The 26,334-nt window shown below is 38.6% G+C and overlaps 2 long non-coding RNA genes across 2 annotated transcripts; both read left to right on the top strand.

The window, feature by feature from the left end:
* The first annotated feature begins 235 nt into the window (after nt 1–235).
* On the top strand, nt 236–539 carry LOC131223464 (uncharacterized). The gene is made up of 2 exons (XR_009160466.1): nt 236–409; nt 489–539. It is a non-coding gene; the product is annotated as an uncharacterized LOC131223464 (long non-coding RNA).
* A 726-nt stretch (nt 540–1,265) lies between these two features.
* LOC131223465 (uncharacterized) lies at nt 1,266–3,773 on the top strand. Its single transcript, XR_009160467.1, has 4 exons — nt 1,266–1,371; nt 2,439–2,582; nt 3,307–3,416; nt 3,615–3,773. It is a non-coding gene; the product is annotated as an uncharacterized LOC131223465 (long non-coding RNA).
* Nucleotides 3,774–26,334: the final 22,561 nt, after the last annotated feature.

The raw sequence follows: 26,334 nt of genomic DNA, 5'->3' as shown, positions 1-26,334 counted from the left end.
AACGAGCTAAATACGTGGGCATGTCCAATTAAGTCAAAAATCACATTTATGCACCCATGCTTATCTTCTATTATTTTTTATTCAGTTCAGGGTTTGCTTCTACACTGTTACACAACAGTGAGATACCTGTTTTTTCAATTGCAGATCTCCCCTCAGTTTTCTCTTCTTCAGGAGGCATTGGAAGAATATGTATCAAATGACAAAGATACCCTCTGCAACTAGTTGGGTACAGTGGAGTAGGGCTCTTAATTGAGTTCATCTAATCTCACACGACCATGCCCGCACAACGAGAGGTTGAAAAGCTTTAGTTCTGAATTGAGTTCATCTTTGTGCAGCTAGCCATAGTTCCTTGCAAGCTTGCTGGTGATACTGTGACCTGGAGCTGAAGTTAAAGCTCTTCAGTTCAAAGGTTTGGGAGCCTTCATTGAGTTCATCAGAATTTTTCCACCGTCTTGACTGAGTTGTGATCAAATCGAGTTTTTATGCAGATTAGTCCCGATGAAATCTGAAACCAAGTAGCTCTTCAAGGTTTCTATTTATTTACTTTTTTCTTTAGCTTTGAGTGCTTCAAAGGGAGTAAGTTTTACAAGGTAAGACAATCAGGATCGAATTCCGAATCACTTATACACACGACACTATCTCTATCAGCTCTAATAAATAGCCGGAGACGGCTTTTAAAGCTTTTAAACTATGCTTTCTATACTTCCCCACCCTTTATACTTTGAGTAATGTAGTGGTTATATTTCCAAATAATAGAAATGGGTTTATCTATTAAGATAAAGAAGTGCTAACCACCACTAACAAACAAGGTTGAATCTACTCAGCTTGGTTAAAACATGTCCTGTAAATGGCAAAAAGCATCGTGGGGTTGAATCAGTCTGTCGCATGTATGCTCTCACCTGGTTTTTCACTGATGTCATATCATAAAATTATTGCCTAAGGATGACAAAATTTAGTATTGTTTAGTAGTTTTGACTAAATCAGTTCATGTGCATGCATGTGCATCATATCAAGAGAATATCCTACTAAAGATTGGAAGAGTCAGTATCAGATATTAGTAACTAGGTATACCAAATCCTTTTGATGTTGATGCAGATTGACTTGTAGCAATCTGCTCCAACTGCAACTTATATTGTTATATATCTTGTTCTAATCATGATGGAGACAATTCTATTTTTATCCAAACTACTTGTAAAGAGGAATGTGATTTCTACTTACTCCCTCCACGTGACAACAATAAATGTGGGCATCCATGAACATGTATTGCTTGCTGCTAGCTGTTGCATTGGAGAAAGCTACACTTTCAGATGAGTATTTCGTGAAGAGGAAGCTTTAGCCAAACTTGGTTTTCTACTCTGGCTTAATCTATCAGTATATTCAAGAAAATTTTTCTTTACTCTCCTAGTTTTGTGGGTATTGTCACTTGTTTGTCTTAACCAGGGCGATGGTATTCCCTACATATTTCTTCCCTGTTTTGTTTGCAATCCCTCGCATGGCTACCTACCTATCACACTGGCGAGAATCACTTGATGATCCTGACACGAGATCATGAGGCCACAACAAGTTAATTTTATTGCAACATGTTTGGTGGCTTCTTTTTTTTTTTCCTTTCTTTCTTTCTTCTTTCTTTATGAGTGAAATTACTAGAAGACTTCATGCCTTTGATCTTCCAAGCATAGACTGATGTATGGCTCTAATATTACATGCCTCTCAAAGAAAGGCCGATATCTGCAGAGGCTGACAGGCTTGGTTAGGTTTCAATTTCTAATGCAGCAAGGTGGCGACTCGCTGGATCTGCAGTGTAGCACATATGAGGAATTAAACACACCTTTTTGTTGTAGCACCATGCATATATTGCCAGAGCCAGAGTTAAACCTGATACGAGGAATTAAATTCAGCTTGTATTTCTAGCACACAAACACCCCCTCAGTATTTCTACTCATTTTTTAAATTTAACTCTTTGCTTCTCTATTGTGCACCTGATCGATCAATTGTACAATTTTACCATGTATGTATTGTGGGGAGTTCTAGCATACTTCTTTCTTATTGAATGCACAGCATTACGGTTTGATATCAAGGATAACCGAAGTCAGCTGATATGAGTGCCAAACACCCAGCATGTGCTAAAAAGTTCCCTGAAATATACTGTAACTGTTGGCCTGGCTTCTTTCAATACAAGATTTATTGTGAATTCTCTCACCTATTATTTTGTAAGAAAGGTTCAGTGGTGTTTCTGCAATAGGTACAACTGACATGGCATCCATTCTTACTTAGCACCCCTGACCTTAATTACTTTGCTTAGGATGTGTTTCAGATATATTATTAAGTGTTCTGTCAGAGTTTCATTTCATTTGATATACAGTTTGTTCTATGTTTTTTACAAGAGTGGCTTGCCCAGAAGAAAATATTGATATTCTAAATTGGTTTTTTAATGTCAGACATTGCGTTGGAGACAAAGTGAATGTTCTTTTCTAGCCTCTGTTTTTTGGTGATGCTTTAGAAGAATTTTTGAAGTTTTCAGCTTCCAACTGCTTCTTTATTTCCATTGGAATTTCAAACTTTGATTCAACTGAGTTGACTTAGTGAGTTCTGGATTTATGCTCATGACAATCATATTTATAGTAGCTTTTAGTCATTTTCACTTTCATGTTTGTGAAGATTCTCAATTTGAATCAGTCACAACCTGTTATAGGATGTGGGTGGCAAAAGACCGGTGCTCTCAATTTGAAGTTCATGTTTATTTTTATATTTAATTTATATATATATTTTTATTTATAGGAAGAGTAGGACTTAAGCTGAAATTTGTGCAGGCTGCATTTAAATCACTCGTTGGTGTGGGTTATCAAACGTTGCAGAGTTTACTTTTGGTCTTGTAATAAACTACATTTACTGAAAGTCTTGTGGGAACTGGATATTATATACATACTCATATATTTTTATTGGGGATTTCTACACTTTTATTGGGAAATTATATGCGGTTATATCTTTATGCATAATGAATTATGTAAATTATGGCTCTTGATCAGAGCAAAATGTTTTAGAAGTCTTTTCCCTTGATCAAGAAAAAGATAATAATGAACTTCAAAACATGGGTGATGACAACCATGTTTTGGACTTGCATTGCATAATCTGGAGTTGGAATATGTGCTGCTATGATGCTATTGCATTGGTTGCCTGGTTATCATGGTTTCAGAATGTTGTATTTGGTGTACCTACCATTTTTTTTCATTCCTATTAAAGCTTTCATTCTCAGTTTGTGAAATGCTGGATATGCTCTAAGCATACATGTTACTGTCACCATGCCAGGTTGCTGCTGAAAATGTACTTGTACTGAATTCAGTGAGATCTACATTGCCTTTTCTGGTTACCACTTCTGATGATGCAAAAGAGCCAGTAACAGAGGAGAACCGCTTAAGGTAACTATTTTGTCATTTCAAACCCTGCGAATTGTATTTTTCATTTGTTTCAGAGCATTAATGCATCAAGACTTGCCCATTGGAATCCCTCTTGGTATTTGTGCTATCAAGATGCATGCCACAAGCTTTGGTTGGGGGTTCCTTGCATTTAGTTTTCATCATTCTTTAATTGACTGATTCTTTGTTTTTATGTTGCAGAGTCTGCTAGTGGTGGTTCACCCTCGAATAATTACAGAAGACGCACAGGAGAAGTTATTGGTATAGTTGTCGGATGTGCAGGTGAACTACCGATACTTGCATCCATTTTCTATCTGTGGTGGATGAAGGATGCACCTGGCCATATGCGAGTGCGCACAGACTCACTTGTAATTGATTCATTATTGAATGAATGATTGTAATTGAATGAATGAATGATTATGTAGATGGTAATTAAATGAATGAATGCTTGTAATTGAATGAATGAATGATTATGCAGGTCGTAATTAAATGAATGAATGATTATAATTTCTTTTCAATGTAGGAAATGACTACGAATATCGACCGTAGCTAGGAATCATACAACCGTAGCTATTAGCAAATTCGGCATATTGCTACGGATACAGCTACTTTTAACTACAAATATTATCCATAGCTATAAATCTATTGCTACGGGTTTTATCCGTAGCTTTGACCCTTTTTGGTAGTGTCATCATATAGTCCATAAAGTGTTTCACATTTTCAAGCAGAACCACATCACACTATCACACAACCATATCATATGCATCCTCAAGTGCAACCTCATCATATAGTCTATCAACCGCATCACATTCTCAAGTGGATCTACCATACTATACTGTCACACAATCATATTATATCCTCAAGTGCAACCTCATCACACAGTCCATAAGTGTTTCATATTCTCAAACAGAACCACATCACACTATCACACAACCATATCATATGTATCCTTAAGTGCAACCTTATCATATAGTCTATCAACCGCATCACATTCTCAAGTGGATCTACTACACCATACTGTCACACAACCATATTATATCCTCAAGTGTAATCTCATCACACGGTCCACAAAGTGTTTCACATTCTCAAGCAAAACCACATCACACTATCACACAACCATATCATATGCATCCTCAAGTGCAACCTCATCATATAGTTTATCAACCGTATCACATTCTCAGGTGGATCCACCACACCACAATGTCACACAACCATATTATATCCTCAAGTGCAACCTCATCACAGTCCATAAAGTGTTTCACATTCTCAAGCGGAACCACATCACACTATCACACAACCATATCATATGCATCCTCAAGTGCAATCTCATTATATAATTTATCAACTGTATCACATTTTCAAGTGGATCCACCACACCATATTATCACACAACCATATTATATCCTCAAGTGCAACCTCATCACACGGTCCATAAAGTGTTTCACATTCTCAAGCGGAACCATATCACACTATCATATAATCATATCATATGTATTCTCAAGTGCAACCTCATCATATAGTCTATCAACTGTATCACATTATCAAGTGGATCTATCACACCATAATGTCACACAATCATATTATATCCTCAAGTGCAATCTCATCACAGTCTATAAAGTGTTTCACATTCTCAAGCAAAACCACATCACTCTATCACACAACCATATCATATGCATCCTCAAGTGTAACTTCATCATATAGTCTATCAACTGTATCATATTCTCAAGTGGAATCATATCACACTATCGTTTCAACCATGTCATGTGCTCAAGTGCAACGTAATCACATAGTCCATCAATCATATCATATCCTCAAGTATAACCACATCACATTATCATACAACCATATCATATCCTTATATGCAAACTCATCACATTGTCCATCAATCGTATCACATTCTCAAGTGGATATATACCTCATCAGACTATCACACTACCATACCACATCCTCAAGTACGACTCTATCATGTTGTCCATCAACCGTATCACATTCTCACAGCAAAGCCAGAAAATTGATTTTAGCTCAATCGATGAGTTTTAAACCAATTGCAAACTTTCTTCACGAACATTGAACTCTACAAGACATTATTTCAAAGGGAAACAACAATAGCAAGAATGACTATACCTCCACAAATTTTAATTTGAAATCAAGGCTTCCGAAATGTTGTGCAAGCTCATACTCATCTCGAAGGTATTCCAATATCTGGGCATAGTTTGCATCGTGCAAAGCAATTTCAGATCTGAACCATGAGAGTAGACAAGCATGAGATGCATCTAATTATGTGCTAGCTTATAATTCTAATTCGATATTTTTGGAAGTCAATTCAGAAAACTGGTATTTTGATTTTGCAGTCCAAGTGAACTGTCAGAAGAAATTTGCTAGGTTGGTAATGTAATAGGTCAATTTTGGACTTAAGACTTAAGAGGCCAGGCCAATTGAAAGGACCTGGTTGAGTTGCAAGTAGATCAATGAGTACTCAAGATTTTATATTACTTTGAGCATACACTTCTTGGAAAAAGAAATTATGTTAAGGACTCTCACTCTCACCAATTTACTCTAATAATCATCCAAAAAACAAAAATAGGCAATTACTACAATTTTAATCTTTTTGTTGTTGCATACCACCCAATCTTTGAAGATCATCAATGTCTCTGCGAACCATGTCCTCTCTAAAAATTACCTACAATAGCAAACCAACAAATGAATCATTTTTTGTTACTTAGTGAAATTACGGGCTAAGAATCAGGATCAAATAAATACCTGCTGCTCTGTTCTACTAAGAGTCTGCCTCAATTATTCAAGTGCTTGAACAAGGGTAGCTTCTCGCTCCCAGCTTCTCTCAAATGACTCTCAAGTTCAGTTTTGGCTTCATTGTTCGCTCGTGCCTCTCTCATATGATTTCTTCCTGAACAAATTCCATTCCCAATTGTATTTTTAAAGCTGAGAAATGGACCTGGGGAGCATGGAGTTTGATGGAAACTGAAGAACATTTTCTAAAAGCTTTGCGTAGCCCGTTATAAACTCTGATGCTAGTATGTTCCTAGCAAGTAACTTTCCAGAGTAAGCAACTACATGAGCAAATTTAGACAGCTTCATGTCCGATACTAAAATTGAGAAAGCCCTACACTATTGTCTCAGGTTCACGTGCTTGAAAAATCAAACCATGGACTCCGTTAACAACCTGTATTAAGATGGGTTTTTTAATAAATATAAATAAAAAATTGCGAACTTCAGTCATGTAAATGTAAAGGAAACGAGGATAAGTTTAAATGGCACTAAACTCACATATCTTTTTATGCTAGCCAAGTCAGGAGCAATGATGGGTGCTTCAAAGGAACCATAAAGAACAATGTCAGCCATTAATAACACACTATTAACATCAACATCCAGACCATAGTGGCGTATAGAACCATCAGGAAAGCCCAGATGTGAAGCAATTTCCTGCACAAAAAATGTAATGAAGCAATTTATCTTCTCATATCTAAGAACATCAATAAACTTATATAGACTGCAGGACCATCACTGTCCAACATCAATGCTACAGATACCCCATACCAAACTACCGCAGTCCCCTCAAAATCTAAGTATATTGTGCACACCCTCGGTCAAGGATCTCATAATTCATCATCCGATTGATACAAAACTATACGGTTATGACCGCAGTACTAGACTTGACAACCACCTCGGAAATCAAGTCCTAATAGTGCCCAGAAACGCACAACTTGAGCCCGGAGCGAAGTGTGTGAGAAACGTGAATATCTTTAGAAAGCGAACTGAAACTTAAGTGAATTGAGTCGTTCGCTTGCAGGCCAAATACAAGGATTCAGACCGTCGGAATCTGACCCAAATACACCCTCGATCAGGAAAAATTTTCAACTCATGTCGGTGCACTTGTGGCCCTGATCGAATACCGGTGACCGTCGAACTGAAACTAGTCCGCCACGGTTGATCTGTAAATCCGATTGGACCGAAAACTCAGCTTGACCTAGATCCAATGTCAGGGAGCTTAAGTCTGACCGCATGCTGAAGGGAGACCACTAGAAGTACTCCGTTGGACTGAAACAGACACCCTTTGGATATAACCTAAGTATACCTTGGCCCTGGGGTCATTTCCATCAGTCCTGGGCCTATATAAAGGCTTAAAACCCCCCCTCTCTCTCTCACTCCATACGAATTTCTAAACCCTAGGAGAGAGAAAAGAGAAAAAGAGAAGGAAAGAGAAAGTGAGAGAGAGCTGGAGTTTGTTCCTGGGATTCAATCCCCTTACTCCACGTTCTTAACCACCCTTCCCGTGTCGCTATTCCGGCGTTTTCGATTCCGTTATTAGGTAGGAAAACTTAACCCTAATCTGTTTTAGAGTTTTCAATAGTATAAATGGTGGAATAGCTAACCTATTCCCTGTTATAGGTTGTTGTGGTGCCATAGACAAAAACTTAGCTTTTAAACTGAGTTCGTTATGAGTCTACCGGTGAAAGGTGCGGACTATAAATGTTTAGGTTATGGTTTTCAAGGCTTTCAATGTCAGTTAATGATTTATGACTGACTTGAATGATACCACATGCTTAGATGCGATGTTTCCCGCACTTTACACACATATATGAACTATGTTGAATATAGTGAAATCCATGTGTTTGTTGATATTCTTGAATGAATATAGATTTATGATTTATGCTTGTCATGATTCTTGATTGTAAATGCATGATCGTTGTATACGTGGCATCTCCTTGTGAAAGGATTTGCTATAACATGTGTTTTAATTAAGTCATTACATGTATGTAATGTGTGTAGTCTAAGTGTTTGATAAAATGCCTCAATGAGGAAATACTTGTTGGAATGCATGTAATGAGGGTGTTGAGATGGGATTCTCAATTCCCTTAACCATGGTTATAGTTTTCCTTTATGTATTCTGTACACTACTACGTGCTTTATGGTTGAAATGCCTATGTACGCTATTATGTACACTATGTGTTCATTGAAATGCTCAAATAAGACTTTTATTTAAGTTGGTTGCTACATGCCATTTTAGACTAGCGCATACGTATTCCTATTGTATTTGAAATATGTTTGGAACTATGGTATAGTCCAGGCAATCGGTAACAGGTCCTGGTTTAGTGGCCGAGGTCGTTTCACCACTCAGGACGTGTTCGATGAATTCAAGTAGTACCTCGGTTGTTGACAGTAGTTAGGCCACACGGAGTGCTTACGTACTTCATGTCGATCATATCGATGTACGCTCGTACTAGTCGAACTCGTCAAGTAACCCGATTGACCTGATATATGTTCACCATGTATAGAAGTTACTGCTTGAACCTAATGTACCGAACTCACCAGTGGAAAGCCCGTTTAACCATGGTACCACGATCCACTAAGACTCATGAGCCGGACATGGTAGTATGAGACACCGTAGTCATGCTGTCGGCCTACGTTGGGGTGACGGGCCTCCCCGTAGTGACCAATGAGCAACCTAAACTTGTGAGCCAAATACGGTGGTATGGGATACTGTATTCGAACTGTTGGCCTACACTGATCAGGTGATGAGCCCTTTATAGTGACCTCGAGCGTACTCTGAGACTGCGTTGATGCGACGAGCCTTTTCGTAGCAACTAGAGTATAAACTAGGCATATACTGATTAGGTGACGAGCTTTTTGTAGTGACCTAGAACTGCAACATCATATGAGATTTACTAGAACTGAAGACCCTAGAATGGATCATTGTTTGGGAATTGATATAAGGGAGGTATCTTATCGTTTGTTAGTTACGACCATTGGTGGGAAGATAAGCTCTCCTGGGACATACAATCCCAACCGGAAGTGATATGAATCGGGCCGGGCTGGGTCGGGCCAGATCTCTCCAACCCCAATGTGGTTTGCATACCGACCTCCTATTGGGCGGTGCGGGAATAGCTGTGCGCCCCATCATGATGTATGTGTTTTATCCACGCCGTCCAGGTCATTTTAGCATTACCTGGCAGAATGGATGGATGGCCCGGATAAAACACATATGTCATGGTGCGGGGTCCACAGAGCTTTTCCTCCAGTTATATGATGGTGTTGGGCCACCCCCCAATCAAGTCCTAGGTATTTAGTAGGGATTCTGAACGTACTATGTCAAAGTTTCGAAAAGAAGAAGTTTAAACTATGAGTCGCGATCCTCTGTTATTTGCTAAACAGGGATTCCCTGATTGCCAAGTCTTGATTGGTCCACGTCACCACCCTCTTTAAAAAAAAAACTAGTAGAAAACTACGGACTCCTAACCATGATAAAAAAAAAATAAAGGAAAAAAAAATAAAAAACCAGAAAAAGAAAATGGGAAGGGAGGGAAAAGAAAAGAGAAATTTAGGACTGTGGACCCCACCTTTTATCCAGCTGTTTTTATGAAACAATACAAACTTTGTTTTGCAACTTATACTTGCACGTGCGAAGACCGAATTCCAAGACAAAAATACCCCTCCTTTTCACGGAAACGGATTAGGTACTCCCCCTGCCACCAGCCAATGGCGGATGGTCGGTGGTCTGTGGGCCCCACCATGATGTATTCTTTTCATCCATGCTGTCCATATATTTTTTCACATCATTTTATGATATGAGACCAAAAATGAGGTATATCCAAATCTCAAGTGTACCACATTACAAGAAACAGTGTTGAATGAGCGTCGACCATTAAAAACTTTTTGGGGGCCCACTGTGATGTTTGTGAGAAATTCTCCCCAACTAAGTTTATTCATAGGGTCAAAAAGACCCGGATGAAGAGGAAAAACAAATTTCATAATGATCCAAAACTTCTATAACCCCTAAAAGGGTTTCAATGGTAGACGTTCAATTCCCCATTGCCTTTTACAGTGTGGTCTACTTGATAGTTAGATCTATCTTATTTTTCGTCTCAAGCCTTAATATGAGCTTGCCAAATAGATGGACGGTTTGGATATAACAAAGACCTCATGATGGGACCCACAAAAGGCGGTGGGGATTACAACAGTAAAAAAATTAATTAATTTTTTTTTTTAAAAAAGAACCTTGGCTACGGTGTTTTCTATGGCTATGGATTACAACCGTAGCCACTTCTCGATATAGCGAAAAAGGTCTAGCACTGTCCAGCGAGTTTGCCTCCAAATTCCTGCAATTTTCGATACATATCGAAGAGTATTCGATATGTATCGAAGGTGATTTCACCTATAGCTATGGATTATAACCGTAGTCATAACTGTAGTCTGTGTCGGTCAATGCTTTTTTTTTTAATATTATTTATTTTTTTCATTGAAAACTTTATTATACCTTCAATTTTCTCTAATATATATTTATATAAATATGTATATATAAGCATATAAAAAAAAAATTCTCTCTTTTTTCATTTAACAAGAATATCTTCTAAACCAAAATTAGTTACTTAACATACCCTATATGATTTTGGGGTAGGAGAAGCTACTTTAGCCAACCAACCTGGTTATTTTTCAATATTCCATCAGGTCGATGGTCGAAAATCCATTTCATTCACTTCATGATTAATTTCATTCATTTCATTTACTTCGCGATCAATTCCATGCATTTCACGGTCAATCCCAGCGAATCTCCTTCACTTTACGGTCAATTCCATGCATTTCACAGTCAATTTCATGTTTTCCTTGCTCAATTTCATGTTTGCCCTGCTTAATTTCTAGTTTGCCCTGCTCAATTTCATGTTTATCCCGCTGAATTTCTAGTTTGCCCCGCTGAATTTCATGTTTGCCCCGCTCAATTTCATGTTTGCCCCACTCAATTTCTAGTTTACCTCGCTGAAATTCATGTTTGCCCTGCTCAATTTCTAGTTTGCCCTACTCAATTTCTAATTTGCCCCACTCAATTTCGTGTTTGCCCCGCTCAATTTCATGTTTACCCCGCTGAATTTCATGTTTGCCCCGTTCAATTTCTAGTTTGTCCCGCTGAAATTCATGTTTGCCCTGCTCAATTTCATGTTTGCCCCGCTCAATTTCTAGTTTGCCCCGCCCCGCTCAATTTCATGTTTCCTTCACTGAAATGAATGTTTGCCCCGCTCAATTTCATGTTTGCCCTGCTTAATTTCTAGTTTGCCCCGCTAATATTCATGTTTGCCTCGCTGAGTTTCTAGTTTGCCCTGCTCAATTTCATGTTTACCCCGCTCAATTTCTAGTTTGTCCCACTGAATTTCCTGTTTGCCCCGCTGAATTTCTAATTTGCCCTGCTTAATTTTATGTTTGCCCCACTGAAATTTATGTTTGCCCCGTTGACTTTCTAGTTTGCCTCGTTGAATTTCTAGTTTGCCCCGCTCAATTTCATGTTTGCCCCGTTGAATTTCTAGTTTGCCCTGCTGAATTTCTAGTTTGGCCCGCTCAATTTCATGTTTGCCCCGCTCAATTTCCAATTTGCCCCGCTCAATTTCCAATTTGCCCCGCTCAATTTTCAATTTGACTGCGAAGTGATTGAAATTGACCACGAAGTGAATGAAATGGATTTTACACCATTGACCCAATGGAATCTTGGAAAACAACTAGGTTGGTTGGCTAAATTAGCTTCTCCTACCCCAAAATCATATGTGGTACGTTAAGTAAATCATTCTAGCTTAGGAGATATGCTTGTTAAATAAATAGGCCAAGAAATGAATTAAAAGATAGAAAAATATTTCTATATATTTATATTTACATAAAAAGTAAATAAATGTATCAGAGACTGTCCAGCGAGTTTGCCTAAAGATTACAACAATTTTAGATAACTATGGCTACGGATTATTACCGTAGCTATAACCGTGAATGAAAGGACGTGCCAGGTTTTTTTTTTTTGCCTTTGTCAATTTGTGGGTCCCATCATGAGGTCTGTGTTATATCCAAACTGTCCATATATTTTTAGAGCTCATATTAATGCTTGAGACGAAAAATAAGATAGATCTAACAATCAAGTGGACTACACTATAAAAGGCAGTGGGGAATTGAACACCTACCATTGAAACCCTTGTAGGGGTTACAGAAGTTTTGGATCATTATGAAATTTGTTTTTCCTCTTCATCCAGGCCTTTGTGACCTTATGAATAGATTGGATGGAAAATAAATGTTATGGTGGGCCCTACAAAATTTTTAACGGTGAAAATCAATTTTCCTGCTGCTCTTTGTGGTGTGGTCCAGTTGATCTTTGGATATGATTTTATTTTTTTTGCATAATGCTCCGAAATGATCTCGGAATATGGATGAACGTTGTGGATATAATAAATACATAGCTGTGTGGCCATGTAACTTTGATCTCTTTTGAGCCGTTCGTACAACCCTCGGTTGGAGGAGCGTCAGCGCTCGTCTTCGAAAGGAAGGGAGGGGTATTTTTGTCCTCAAATTCGCTGTCCGTATGAGCAGGTCTAAGTTGTAAAACAAAGTTTTTATTGTTTCATAAAAACAGCTGAATAAAAGGTGGGGTCCACAGTCCTAAATTTCTCCCATATTATTGGGCGAGGGTATCTACACAGTGGGAAGTGGATTGCCTGTTACTCGTGCCCCGGGCTGTCTGGGGCCACAGAGATGTCCGTGAAAAATCCACTTTGTCCATCTGTTTATAAAGATAACATTAAAACAAGATGTTAAAAATCAGGGAGATCTAAAACTCAGGTGGGCCACACCAACGAAACAGTGGGAACAGAAACGTCCACTGCCGAAACCTTCCAGGAGCTGGCCATGATGTTTATATGCCACCTAAACCGTTCATAGGGTTATTATCACTCAATTAAACAGTATAAACAAATATCATCCTGATACGAAACTTCTCTCGCCCATGCGCTCAATCCCCAATCTTTCGTGCGGTATGGCGCACATGTGTTTTGAATCAGGTTGATTTTGGTCTTTCAAACCAGATGGACGGGGTTAATTTGTCACGGATATCTATGTGAGCCCACACAGCCCCAGGCCTGGGGTGACAGGCAAACTGCTTCCTACACACTGACTCGCTGGCTATTGAGAGTGGATTATGTGCTAGGTGTTACCATTAACGTAGGGCCCATCTCAATAGGTGTTACCCTCTTGGGAGTTTCAACACCCGGTCAAGGGTTTGAGTATCCATGGGTGGAGAAATCCCACCAGGTGTGAGTGTGTGGACGAGTGTGTGTTAAAAAAACAAAAAACAAAAAAAAGGTGTTACCCTTAACGTACGGCCCATCTTAATAATTTGTTGTATATCCACGCCATCCATTTTTTCTCGCCCATTTAGGCCGTGGTCTCAAAAATTAAGTAGATCCAAGGAAACCGTGGTCATTGAATATCAACTACTAGAAGCCTCCTAGGGCTCACCATAATGTTTATTTTCCACCTTCCATCTAACCGCCAACCAAACCAATGGAAGGAAAGCAAAGGGGTTTTTCCGACCGTAAATCCCACCTTTCACCCACCATCTTTTTTGAATGCTAACAAACTTTACTTTTCAAGATTAAATCATTCTATACCCACATTATTTGCAGGTGGAAATATCCTTGCATTTACGGTGGCACCATCCAATACAGGAAGAAGGTTAAAGGCCGTAGCTAAATCTTCATAGCTACGGATTATAACCGTAGCCATTTTGTGCAGAGCAATCAGCTATTACTTCCATGGCTACGGCTCTAAACCGTAGCGACTAATTCTGTAGTGATAAGTGCATACAACTACAGATAATTGAGCGATCTTCAAATGAAATTGAACGAGTCTAACATAAATATGAGCGAGCCTAACAAGAATTCCATGAGCTTTAAAGGAAATTGAGCCAGGCTAATATGAAATTCAACAAGTCTCAAGGAAAATTATGTGAGGCAAACATGAAATTCAGTGAGGCTAAAATGAAATTGAGTGAGGCAAACATGAAATTCAACAAACCTCAAAGGAAATTGAGCGAGGCAAACATGAAATTCAACGAGCCTCGAGGGAAATTGAGTGAGGCTAACATGAAATTCAATGAGCCCTCGAAAAAAATTGAGCGAGGCAAACATGAAATTAAGTAAGGCTAACATAAAATTGAGCGAGCTTCAAATGACATTGAACGAGCCTTTAAAGAAATTGAGCGAGGCAAACATGAAATTGAGCGAGCTTCAAATGAAATTGAGTAAGGCTAACATCTCCTCAAGGGGATAACTACTCCAAATCTACAAAGCTTCTTTGTACTCCTCACAAAGATACCTCAAAATCAAAAGGAAAAATTTTTAAAAAAATAGAAACAAAATCTATAAAATTTAAAATTTTCATTAGTAGATGATAAAAGTGAATTTACAGCCCTTTAAATAGTGGTATGGAAGAAGTTTCAGAATCAAACTCCAATTCAAACTCCCTAAAATTCGTAACTTACTATAAATAGTAAAATTACTAGTTATATTATCCAATCTGGATTAACCATGTTACTCTCCTAATTTTTCTAAGCACTTTTCATGTTGGACACAACTCCCAAAGCTCAAAGGATGAAGAGTTATAATGAGACTAAAACTTACTATAAATAGTAAAAACGGAAATAAAATAGATTTTCGGACGTCAATATGATGGAATCTCGCAAATTCGGCATAGGCGATGCCAGGTTGGTTGGCTAAAGTAGCTTCTCCTACTCCAAAATCATATATGGTGCGTCGAGTAACTCATTCTAGTTTGTGAGATATGCGTGTTATAAGGTTCTGACGGTAAAATCACCTCTATCTCTAATCGGGCATTCTCTAGTCCATCTTGGACATGAAAATGTCTTTAAATAATCATAAGGTTGAAATATTTTTAACTTAAAAGTAATTTTAGGATATGCCCCATCCACATTGAGCCTTATTATATAAGTAGTTTGGGCTATAAAAAAGGGACTTAGTCCATTGGTTAGAGGAAGATGAGACAAGATCTCTCTCACCACTCTACCATCTTTCATGGTTTGTAGAAGATAGGAAATGAGGAAGATGAAATAAAATCTCTCTCACTCACTTTTTCTCTCTTTCCCAGGTCACACTCACAGTTGGTGTCCAAGCTCACTCACTCACACACTCACTCACTGGGGTCTTTTCTCTCTTGACGTGATCCTTATTTATAAGGAGAGGTTAGGACTTAGGGTGTTCCACTTATAGTGCTCCACCGCCTTATAATTTTTCATGGTCCTTATATACAAATGGAAACTTGTTACATGCCATATCTATACATGTACAACTGATGCAATTATTCAACTGCCATGGCTTCGCCAAATACCATATGCTCACGCTGGTTAAGTGATGGATCATCTAATGTGGACTATTAGACTATCATCGATTATGATTAAATAGCTTTAAGTATTGGGCCTAGCGAAAGATCCCTTGTTGCCCCGTATGAGTATCAACGGGCTCTAACAAATGCATTAACTTTTATTGGCCATACGGTAGTCTCATCAAGATAAACAAAGCACATGCGGTTAAAGCCTTGACCCTCTCATGTTCTTGGGTCTAAGGATCAAATAAGTTCTAATGCATCATCGACCTTAACCATAATTAGATGAATGGGCTTCCAAACCACTGATTTAATCTCAATCCACCAATGCAAGTGCCCAAAAAGGTCCAATATGATCTTGTATCAATGACATACTCGCATTTCCATGTAGGGTGGGGCAAAGGCATATTGACACTAAGGCAAGTCCCTAGTGGCGACTTTCCATCCTGACCCAAGACATGCCTATCACGTGAGATGGCCAAACTTTTCATCATATAATGATCATCAATCTATCCTAAAATCTGTGATGGTGATGGTGATGGCATACAGGGTATTGAATTCTACTTATTATCAACCTCCCTTAGTTAATGATCATTGTATCCAGTCTCAAGCTCCCAAGGACAACGACAGCAATCACTCTACTTATATGTGTGTGTGTGTGTGTGTGTGGGTGGGTGGTATGTTGAAAATCAGTGGTTTAAAAATAATAAAAATGAAAATTCAAATTTTTCAAAATTTCAGGATTTTCCCGCCAAAATACTTTTTTGAATTTTTAAATTAAAAAGTGCGATGCGTGTGCTTTGTCCCACATCGGAAATGCAAAGAAAAGTTTTGTGGTTTATATGAGATGTTGAGAAGGGTATTCTTACTTGGAGCTTTTTTGGAGGAGATGAAACAAGGGTTGTGTTCCAGTGCGAAGCACTGGAACACACGCATGCACTCGCGCGCGCGTGCTCAGGCTCGGGCACGGGCACGGGCATGGGCAGTGTGGCGCTAGATGGTGCACTTTGCACTTCGCACGTGCGCATCGTGTCGCAGAGTGGTCGCTCCCTCGCGACCTTACGCGAACCGACGTGAGACGGTGCGATGGGTCTGGGTCTGGTCAGAGCCTAAGGGCGGTATGGATCTAAAATGTTGGAAATGAGCTTGGATTTTATAGGTGACTGAGAACAGTCGGATCTTAAATTCGAAACGTCCAGCCGTTTCTTAAACAAATAGCTACCTTAAAAGCCACAACGGTCCGAAAACGGACGGGCCAGGATGATCTAACGGTCCGATCTACAGATCTAATGACCAGAAACGTCTGGGATTAATGGATAACGGCCAGAAATGTTTTTCAAACGTTCTGGACCATTAAATACCACACAGCAACGGGTCTAAACCTGAGGCCTATATAAACTGGACCATTCCAGTCCGATTTCATCATCTCAACACACCATCTCTCCCATCAAATCAGATACAGTCCATAGCTTCATTTTAGAATACTGTTATCATCTCCATCATCTAAGTCTGCCAGAATAAATCTACTGCGTTAAATTCTTCCATAATGGACCTATCGTGATTGTTGCACGCTGGGTCCAGATAAGGCTTGTCTTATCCTGGAAGCAATTCGCCTGTAACCCATCAGCAGTTGATAAGGGGGCGAATCACGCTTTAAGGACAGCGTATTTTATACGTGATTCAGCCTAGTGATAATCTTTATTATTATTATTTTTTTGGTGTATCTAAAAGAAACTTTTCTAACAATATTAAAGCGTGATTATGGACACCGAAAGTGTTGCATCAATCAAACTGATGAACCAGGATCTGATCCGATTGGACCAATTCGATGGTTCAAATTTCACTAGATGGCAGGATAAGCTGAAATTCTTGCTGACCGCTCTAAAGATCTTCTACATCTTGGACCCGACTCTCCAGCCTCTGCCTGAAGCAAAGGACACTGACACTCCAGAACAGATCGCTTCTAGGATCAAGTGACAAGAAGATGAACTGCTGTGTCGTGGCCACATCCTCAATGCTCTCTCTAATCGATTGTACGATTTGTACACGGGGACCACATCAGCGAAAGAAATTTGGAGCGCACTGGAATACAAATACAAGGCTGAAGAGGAATGTACACAAAAATTTCTAATTGCCAGGTATTTCAACTTCATGATGGTAGACAATCTACCGTTGCTTGCCCAAATCCAAGAACTGCAGCTTATTGTAAATAAAATAAAAGCCATAAAATCGATTTTCCTGAATCCTTTCAAGTCGGAGCTATAATCGCAAAGTTACCTCCAAGCTGGAAAGACTACAGGAAGAAACTACTATATAAATCCGAAGAGTTCACCCTAAAACAAATCCAGAAGCATCTTCGTATTGAAGAAGAATCTCATAACCGAGACAAAAAGGATGACACTAATGGTGCGTTCTCATTCAAGGTGAACGCAGTAGAAAAGACATCCCAAAATAATACCTATGAGAAAGCTGATTCCCTTAAACCTAACAAAGATCAAGGGAAATTCAAGAAAATCCAAAAGAAGAAAAATGACAAACCTAAGGGAGCTTGCTATGTCTACGGCAAGACCGGGCATTTCGCCCGAGTCTTTAGGGACCGAAAAAAGCCTAAGAAAGAGGCTAATGCAGTAGACGATGAAATCGTAGCCATGGTCATAGAAGTGGTTAGTGGTATGATACAGGTGCCACAGTCCATGTATGCAATGATCGATCTGCTTTCAAAACCTATGAAGATGAGACCAATGGTCAAGAGGTTCAAATGGGAAATGAAGGACGATCGAAAGTTATAGGCAAAGGAACCGTGGAATTACTCTTTATCTCTGGAAAGAAGGTAATCCTGACCAACGTACTGCATGTCCCAGACATAAGAAGGAATCTTGTCTCAGGGAATCTCTTAAGCAAGCCTGGAATTAGGGTAGTGTTTGAATCAGGCAAACTGATCTTGTCTAAAAATAGAAACTTTGTGGGTAAGGGATACGCTTGTAATGGGATGATCAAACTCTCTTTAAATGAAAAAAATTCTTCTGCTTACATGATTGAGTCTGTAACGCTATAGCATAATAGACTAGCCCATATCGGCTACAGTACCATAAAACTCATGGCTAAGAACGGCCTAATATCATACAATGATAATGACAAAGATAAATATGAAGTATGCATACGGTCTAAAATAATCAAGAAACCATTCCCTAGCGTTGAGAGATCATCTCAAATATTAGACCTAGTGTATAATGACATATGTGAACTAAATGACGTTCTTACCCGTGGAGGTAAAATGTACTTTATAACATTTATATATGATTGTTCAAGATATGTTTATATATCTGTTAAAATCAAAAGATGAAGCATTTAATGCATTCAAGATCTATAAAGTTGAAGTAGAAAATCAATTAGATAAAAATATTAAAATCCTTCATAGTGACCGAGGAGGAGAATATTTCTCTAATGAATTTTCTAACTATTGTAAAGAATACGGCATAATACATCAGTGCACAGCACCTTATACACCACAACAAAATGATGTAGCAGAGAGAAAAAATAGGATGTTAGTAGAAATGGTCAACTCAATGCTAATACAAGCACAGTTGCCATTAAACCTATGGGGAGAAGCACTGTTGGCTGCATGTCATGTTTTAAACCGAATTCCATCTAAGAAAACCAAGACCTCTCCATACGAAATATGGAAAGGAAGAAAACCACACATAGGGTATCTTAGAGTGTGGGGGTGTTTTGCATATTGTAGAACTCCAGAACCCAAAAGAACTAAATTAGGACCAAGAGCTATTAAGTGCTTCATTGTAGGATTTGCATAATATAGTAAGGTCTATAGACTTCTAGACTCAGACTCCAATGTAATCATAGAGTCTAGAGATGTAGAGTTCTTTAAGAATTCTGTATTCACGGAGAAAAAGAATGCTGAGATTCAATCTCCTAATGAAAATATAAAAGAAATACAAATAGAAGAGAAAACTCTTAGTGAACCTCATACGAGTCAAAGAGTAAGAGTAGAAAAGAGTCTTGATCCTGATCAAATAGACTCTCAACGACTCTCTTTTCATCTAGTTGAGAGTGATAGAGAGAAAGTGATTAGGAAAATACCTATGGTTTTGACTATAGAAGATGAACCTAAAACCTTTAGTGAAGCTATGTCTTCAAGAGACTCCGCTTTTTGGAAAGAAGCCATTAATGATGAAATGGATTCTATAATATCTAACCAAACATGGGAATTGGTAGATCTACTTCCAGGTTTTAAACCAATAGGTTGTAAGTGGGTATTTTAGAAAAAATATCACACAGATGGTACAATTCAAACTTTTAAAGCAAGATTAGTTGCTAAGGGTTTTCGACAGAAAGAAGGAATTGATTGTTTTGACACTTATTCACCAGTAGCTCGAATAACATCGATTAGGATCTTATTCGCTTTCGCATCCATACATCATCTTCATATCCATCAAATGGACGTGAAGATAGCATTCCTGAATGGTGATCTCGATGAGGAGGTTTACATGGAGCAACCAGAATGGTTTGTTTTACCAGGAAATGAAAGAAAAGTATGTAGACTTGTTAAGTCTTTGTATAGATTAAAGCAAGTACCAAAACAGTGGCATGATAAATTTGATTCTAAAGTTCTGTCTTATGGTTTTGAACACAATATTGCTGATAAATGCATATATTCAAAAGTATATAATGATTATGTTGTAATCATATGTTTGTATGTATATGATATGTTAATAATCAGTAATAAAATGGAAGGTGTAACTGAAACCAAAAAGTTTCTCTCTTCAGTTTTCAAAATGAAAGATCTTGGACAAGTGGATACCATATTAGGTATCAAAGTTAAAAAACATAGTGGGAGTTTTGTATTATGCCAGTCTCATTATATTGAGAAAATAATAAACAAGTTTAATCACTTGAAAATTAAAGAGACAAAGATCCCGTTTGATCCAAGTATCAAGTTAAAAGAAAACAGTGGAAGAGCAGTTGCACAACTAGAGTATGCTAGTGCTATAGGTAGTCTTATGTATGCAATGCAATGCACAAGACCGGATATAGCATACGCTGTAAGTAAACTAAGTAGGTTTACAAGTAATCCAAGTATTGAATACTGGAAAGCAATTAGTAGAGTTCTAAGTTATCTTAAAGAAACCAAAAAACTAGGGCTATTTTACTTAGAATTTCTAGCAGTGTTGGAAGGATATACCGATGCAAGTTGGATATCGAGTGCAGGGGACAAAAAGTCCACCACAGGGTGGATATTCACCTTAGGAGGTGCAGTTGTATCTTGGGGATCCAAGAAACAAACTTACATAGCGCACTCAACTATGGAATCTTAGTTCATAACTTTAGCTGCTACAGGCAAAGAGGCTGAGTGGTTAAGGGATCTTCTTTTAGAAATCCCATTTTATGCGAAGCCTATACCGGCTGTTTCACTTCATTGTGATAGTGAAGCTACTCTAGCAAGAGCCTATACTGGTACCTATAATGGAAAGTCCAGGCACATAAGTTTGCGATATGACTATGTAAGACAATTGATTCAAGATGGAATCATTGCGATCTTATATGTAAAATCAAGTAATAACTTAGCTGATCCTTTTACTAAACCTCTAACGAAAGAGGTAATAAGGACAACATCTAGAGGGATGGAGTTGAAACTCTTTACTTAAAGTTTCACCAGTGAAAAAAACCCAACCCTAAATTAAAAAATCTCTAAATATTGGGTTTAATGGGTAACAACAATTCACTGATAAGTGAAAAGTTTCAGCACTAAATAAATTGATAACATCATCCAGGATGATAGTGCTGGCTGTTATAAAGAGGGATGAGTATTGAACTCTTAATGAAATCCAGTCAAACAGGACAAGTGTTTTAGAAGGATTTCACCTATGTGAATGTAGAAGTGGTGCCGCTTCTCATGAGACTTAGAGTTATCTCGGGATCGTTCATGAAACAGGATAAGCACATGGCCATTAAAAGTGCTAAGCGAGATTATAAAGGAACACCTAATGCATAAGCTATTATGTGTGTAGTATTTTCGGTTATATCATAAAGGAATAACTGGTTCAATGCTGCGACAACCAGAAATTTCGAAATAACTTTAAAATGCTTATACTAAGGAAAGATTCAAATCGCAAGATATCTTTCTTTATGCATAATAACTGTTATTATTCTGGCAGAGTTTTCATTATTTTAAAAACCAGTGGGGGATTGTTGAAAATCAATGGTTTAAAAATAATAAAAATGAAAATTCAAAATTTTCAAAATTTTGGGATTTTCCCGCCAAAATACTTTTTTGAATTTTTAAATTAAAAAGTGCGGTGTGTATGCTTTGTCCCACATCGGAAATGCAAAGAAAAGTTTTGTGGTTTATATGAGATGTTGAGAAGGGTATTCTTACTTGGAGCTTTTTTGGAGGAGATGAAACACGGGTTGTCGCACTGGAACACACGCACGCACGCGGGCACTCTCGCGCAGGGTGAGGGCGTGGGCATTGAGGTAGTGTGGCTGTAGTGGCGCTAGATGGCGCACTTCGCACGTGCGCATCGTGTCGCAGAGTGGTCGCTCCCTTGCGACCTTACGCGAACCGGCGCGAGACGGTGAGACTTCGGTGCGATCGCGGTGCGATGGGTCTGGTCAGAGCCTTAGGGCGGTGTGGATCTGAAATGTTGGAAATGAGCCTGGGTTTTATAGGTGACTGAGAACAGTTGGATCTTAAATTCGAAATGTCCAGCCGTTTCTTAAACGGATGACTACCTTAAAAGCCACAACGGTCCGAAAACCGACGGGCCAGGATGATCCAACGGTCAGATCTACAGATCTAATGACTAGAAACGTCTGAGATTAATAGACAACAGCCAGAAACATTTTTCAAACGTTCTGGACCATTGAATACCATACAGCAACGGGTTTAAACCTGAGGCCTATATAAATTGGACCATTCCAGTCGGATTTCATCATCTCAACACATCATCTCTCCCATCAAATCAGATACAGTCCATAGCTTCATTTTAGAATACTGTTATCATCTCCGTCGTCTAAGTCTGCCAGAATAAATCTACTGCGTTAAATTGTTTCATAGTGGACCTATCGTGATTGCTGCACGCTGGATCCAGATAAGGCTTGTCTTATCCTGGAAGCAATTCGCCTGTAACCCATCAGCAGTTGATAAAGGGGGCGAATCACGCTTTAAGGACAGTGTATTTTATACGTGATTCAGCCTAGTGATAATCTTTATTATCATTATTATTTTTTCGGTGTATCCAAAAGAAACTTTTCTAACATGGTAACACCACATATTTACTAAGGCACAACAATATGTCCACCCATGACACAGTCACTGTGATATGCGATTGAGATCATCATTGTCGTATTCACGTGTCCAATGGATTGGGCTCACCTTGTTTTTTCTCTAGTCACGAGTCCAACATGAGTCCAACAATTGGATTCGTGCATTGAGTTTTTAAAATGCTTGTGATCTAATGATCGATCTATCGTTGTCAGGGACTTATGATTAGTGACTTAGATTATGATGGTCAAGTCATGAAGCTCACCTTTGTATGTTGTGAAATGATTTTATTTTTTTAATGTTTTTAGTTGTTGGATTTTATTTTTTTATTTTTTTTAAAACTTTGTTTTAATTGCTTATCTTACTTTATCATGTTTGGTGGACAGCCACTGCCCATGATTTATCAGTGGCACTCATTTCGTTTGATGTGGCATGCGGAAAAGAGTGGGCAATCATATTAGTAGAGGAATATAGTTTGTTTAGTTGCATGAATGGATGTGGTGCGTGCACTTTTTGTGCACGGAGTTATAGACTATCATACTGATAGTTGAGCACTATAACTCTACCCCCTCATGCATAAATCATATTCTTTAAAGAATAAGAAGCATAGCATGGAGAGTGATTGGACATCCAAGCCTCCCCTCCTCTCTTCACGCATGCTCACAGGAGAGAAATGATAGGAAAGTGAGAGAAAGAGAAGGGATATTTTTTTTTTCTCCATCACTTAGAGTTATTTTATTGAGTTGATCTCAACCACTGGTTCAGGATCTCAGCCCGGAAGTCGGATCCAGGTTTCTTGATACTCATATTTCGTGAAGCACATGTAAAAATTTATTTTCGTTGAAATAAAATGGCATTGACAATTTCTTCTTTTGCTGCATCGATGTAAGATATTAAATATAAGTAAAGAGACTTTCCCAGTCTTTGATTACTAATTTCTATATTTTCTTAAACCTTTAAGTCCGTTCATTTGGACTATATATTTTGAAGAGCATGTTCTCAATAACTTATGTTTCAAAATTTATTTAAATCAAGCTTCTAGACTAATAGATTTGATTGATTTAATTTCCCTCATGGTCAATGGTTAAAATTGAATCCTATGTTAATTAGGGACATTTAGAAGGGTTGGATTTTTTTATATAGTGAATGGATGGCATAGATGCAAGTTTTTAATGATGGATTATATCATTTTAATTATTTTATTTTATTTGAGAAATTAAAGGTCATAATTGATTTGGTTGCTAAACAATTTCACCGTTCAACTCCGTCATAGTGGTAGACTGAGTGAAAGATACCTAGTTTCAACACTGAGGTCTTGGTATCGATCCCTAGTGGGGGTAGCTAACAGTGAAGTGTGATGTGACAGTGGGGTGTACTAACAAGCTAACTAAAAAAAAAACTCCGTCATTGTAATTTTTCCCTGTATTAAGAATTTGATGTTCTTACATCGTCAATGTATTTTATGCCTTTTCATTTGTTCAATCATCTCTATTCATCAAAGAGGTCACATGATCATCCATTGGAAGGAAGGTATCTTAGGAAAGTGCTCGATGAGATAGAAAGGGGACATTTTAATTGCCTTCATGGGTCTATTTGCTCAAGTGGTTGGAAGTAGGGCCGTACACGAACCGAGCTAGCTCGGTTAGCTCGCTCGACTCAACTCAAAAAAGGTCGATTCAAAATTGAGTTTGAGCCGAGTCGAGCTGATTTTTTTAGTTCGAAAAAATTTCGAATCGAGTTTGAGCTTGCCCGAGCTCGGCTCGACTCGACTCGGATTGAACCCAACTCGAATTGAACCAGTTCGGTGACTCGGTTACTTTGATATTGATGTTGCTCACCAAGTGTTTGATGAAATGACTCAACGAAGTATGGTTGGTGGCAAGGAAAGTACATATATGAAACAAATACCATTTTTTTTTCTTGATTTTTATATTGCTTAGAAGGTGTTTGATGAAATACTTGTAAAATCATTACTGTTGTTTTACATATAGTGAGATTTTGAAGGTGCAGTCCATGTGTTTGTAAAAATGCTGCACAGGCGAACTCGGCTGGAACTCGGTTGGAACTCACCTGAACTGCTGACTGAACCGAGCCAAGCTGGCCAGTCAGGCTCGTGGACCGAGCCGAGCCGAGTTCGAGTTGAGGTCAGCAAGTGACTGAGCCAAGCCAGCTCGACTTGGTTCGACTCGTGTACACCTCTAGTTGGAAGGATGTGGATGCCCCTCTCCGTTAGTAAAGGTCTCTCTACTTCTAGACTAAAATTGCTGGCTAGACTGAGTATTTTAATCCTTTAATCTCTGGGCTCTTTTTCCTAGAATTGGACAGTTTCCATTACATTTTAATAATCACTGGACTGAATATTTTAATTAGAGAGTTGTTTCGGGTATCCCACATCCATGTGGCTCGTAATCTAAAGTCTAAACAACAGGCTGGGCCATTGAAGAAGGCACTTATGGTAATGGCTCCTGTCCCAGTGTAATACATTCAAATATTGTATTCTAGCATACCTCCTTCCTTTACATTGGTAGGAAGGTGTACTGGTTTGTACTTCCACTTGCACATTTACACAGAGCACATGTGCGACATCCAAGGGGTGTGCAAGGTGGGCCCCGCTGTGAGGTTGATCCAGCACAATATATTTATTTATATTTTTTCATTTTTTTCAAAGAGGGATCGCAGAATCTACTGATCCAGCTGGCCAAATTTTTACCTGTGAAGTATGAACTATGGTCTTTCGCTGAGGGTGGTAGAGTTGGTAGAAGACAGTACTGTAGCGTGTGTGAGTTATGAGGGTGCTATCCTGGTTGTAAAGTTCGCCAAGTACCAAAAAGTGTGAACGGTTGTTAGTTATTCTTCCAGCTGCCCATCCAGTAACCGGGTCAATGCGATTTTGCTTATGGTCTCTTTAAGAGCAACCACCTTATTCACCGATCGTCAGATGTCCTACACGCTGGGTACCTTGAGCAGGGCCCCTTGTACCCTAAGGGCCCGTTTGGCCAGCTGTATTAGGTGAGTTTAAGGTGGATGAAATGGTAAAAGTAACAATAAATGCATGTGTAAGGTATTGTCCCTGGAATGGGTGTATCCCATGTTTTCCAATACCATGTTTGGAATGTATACAATTAAAAGTAAATTCCAAGATTTCCTTTTAAATTACACTTGAAAATTCATCGTTATAGGATTTGGAAATCCCATCTCACACTTTCCAACACAAGGCTCATTTTCCAAAGCCTATAAAATTAATTTTAATCCTATCCCACATTCCTAAACATGCCATTCCCAATCCCGAGGTGAGATTAACAATGCAATCCCATTTAATACAACTTAATACCACGCCAAATAGGCCCAGGGTCATGCAGGTGGATTTTTATTGAGATCTATCATGTCCATCAAGCACACTTTCTCATTTTAACATTGGAATAACAAATCATGACCTTCCATGACTTGGGTAGGTTACACCCCAAGAAAAAGTTGGGATGGGAT

Source organism: Magnolia sinica, chromosome 13 (genome assembly GCF_029962835.1).
Source record: "Magnolia sinica isolate HGM2019 chromosome 13, MsV1, whole genome shotgun sequence".
NCBI classification, from domain to species: domain Eukaryota; kingdom Viridiplantae; phylum Streptophyta; class Magnoliopsida; order Magnoliales; family Magnoliaceae; genus Magnolia; species Magnolia sinica.
Note: the sequence above shows the minus strand (reverse complement) of the source record. Positions and strands in the feature narration are given on the sequence as shown.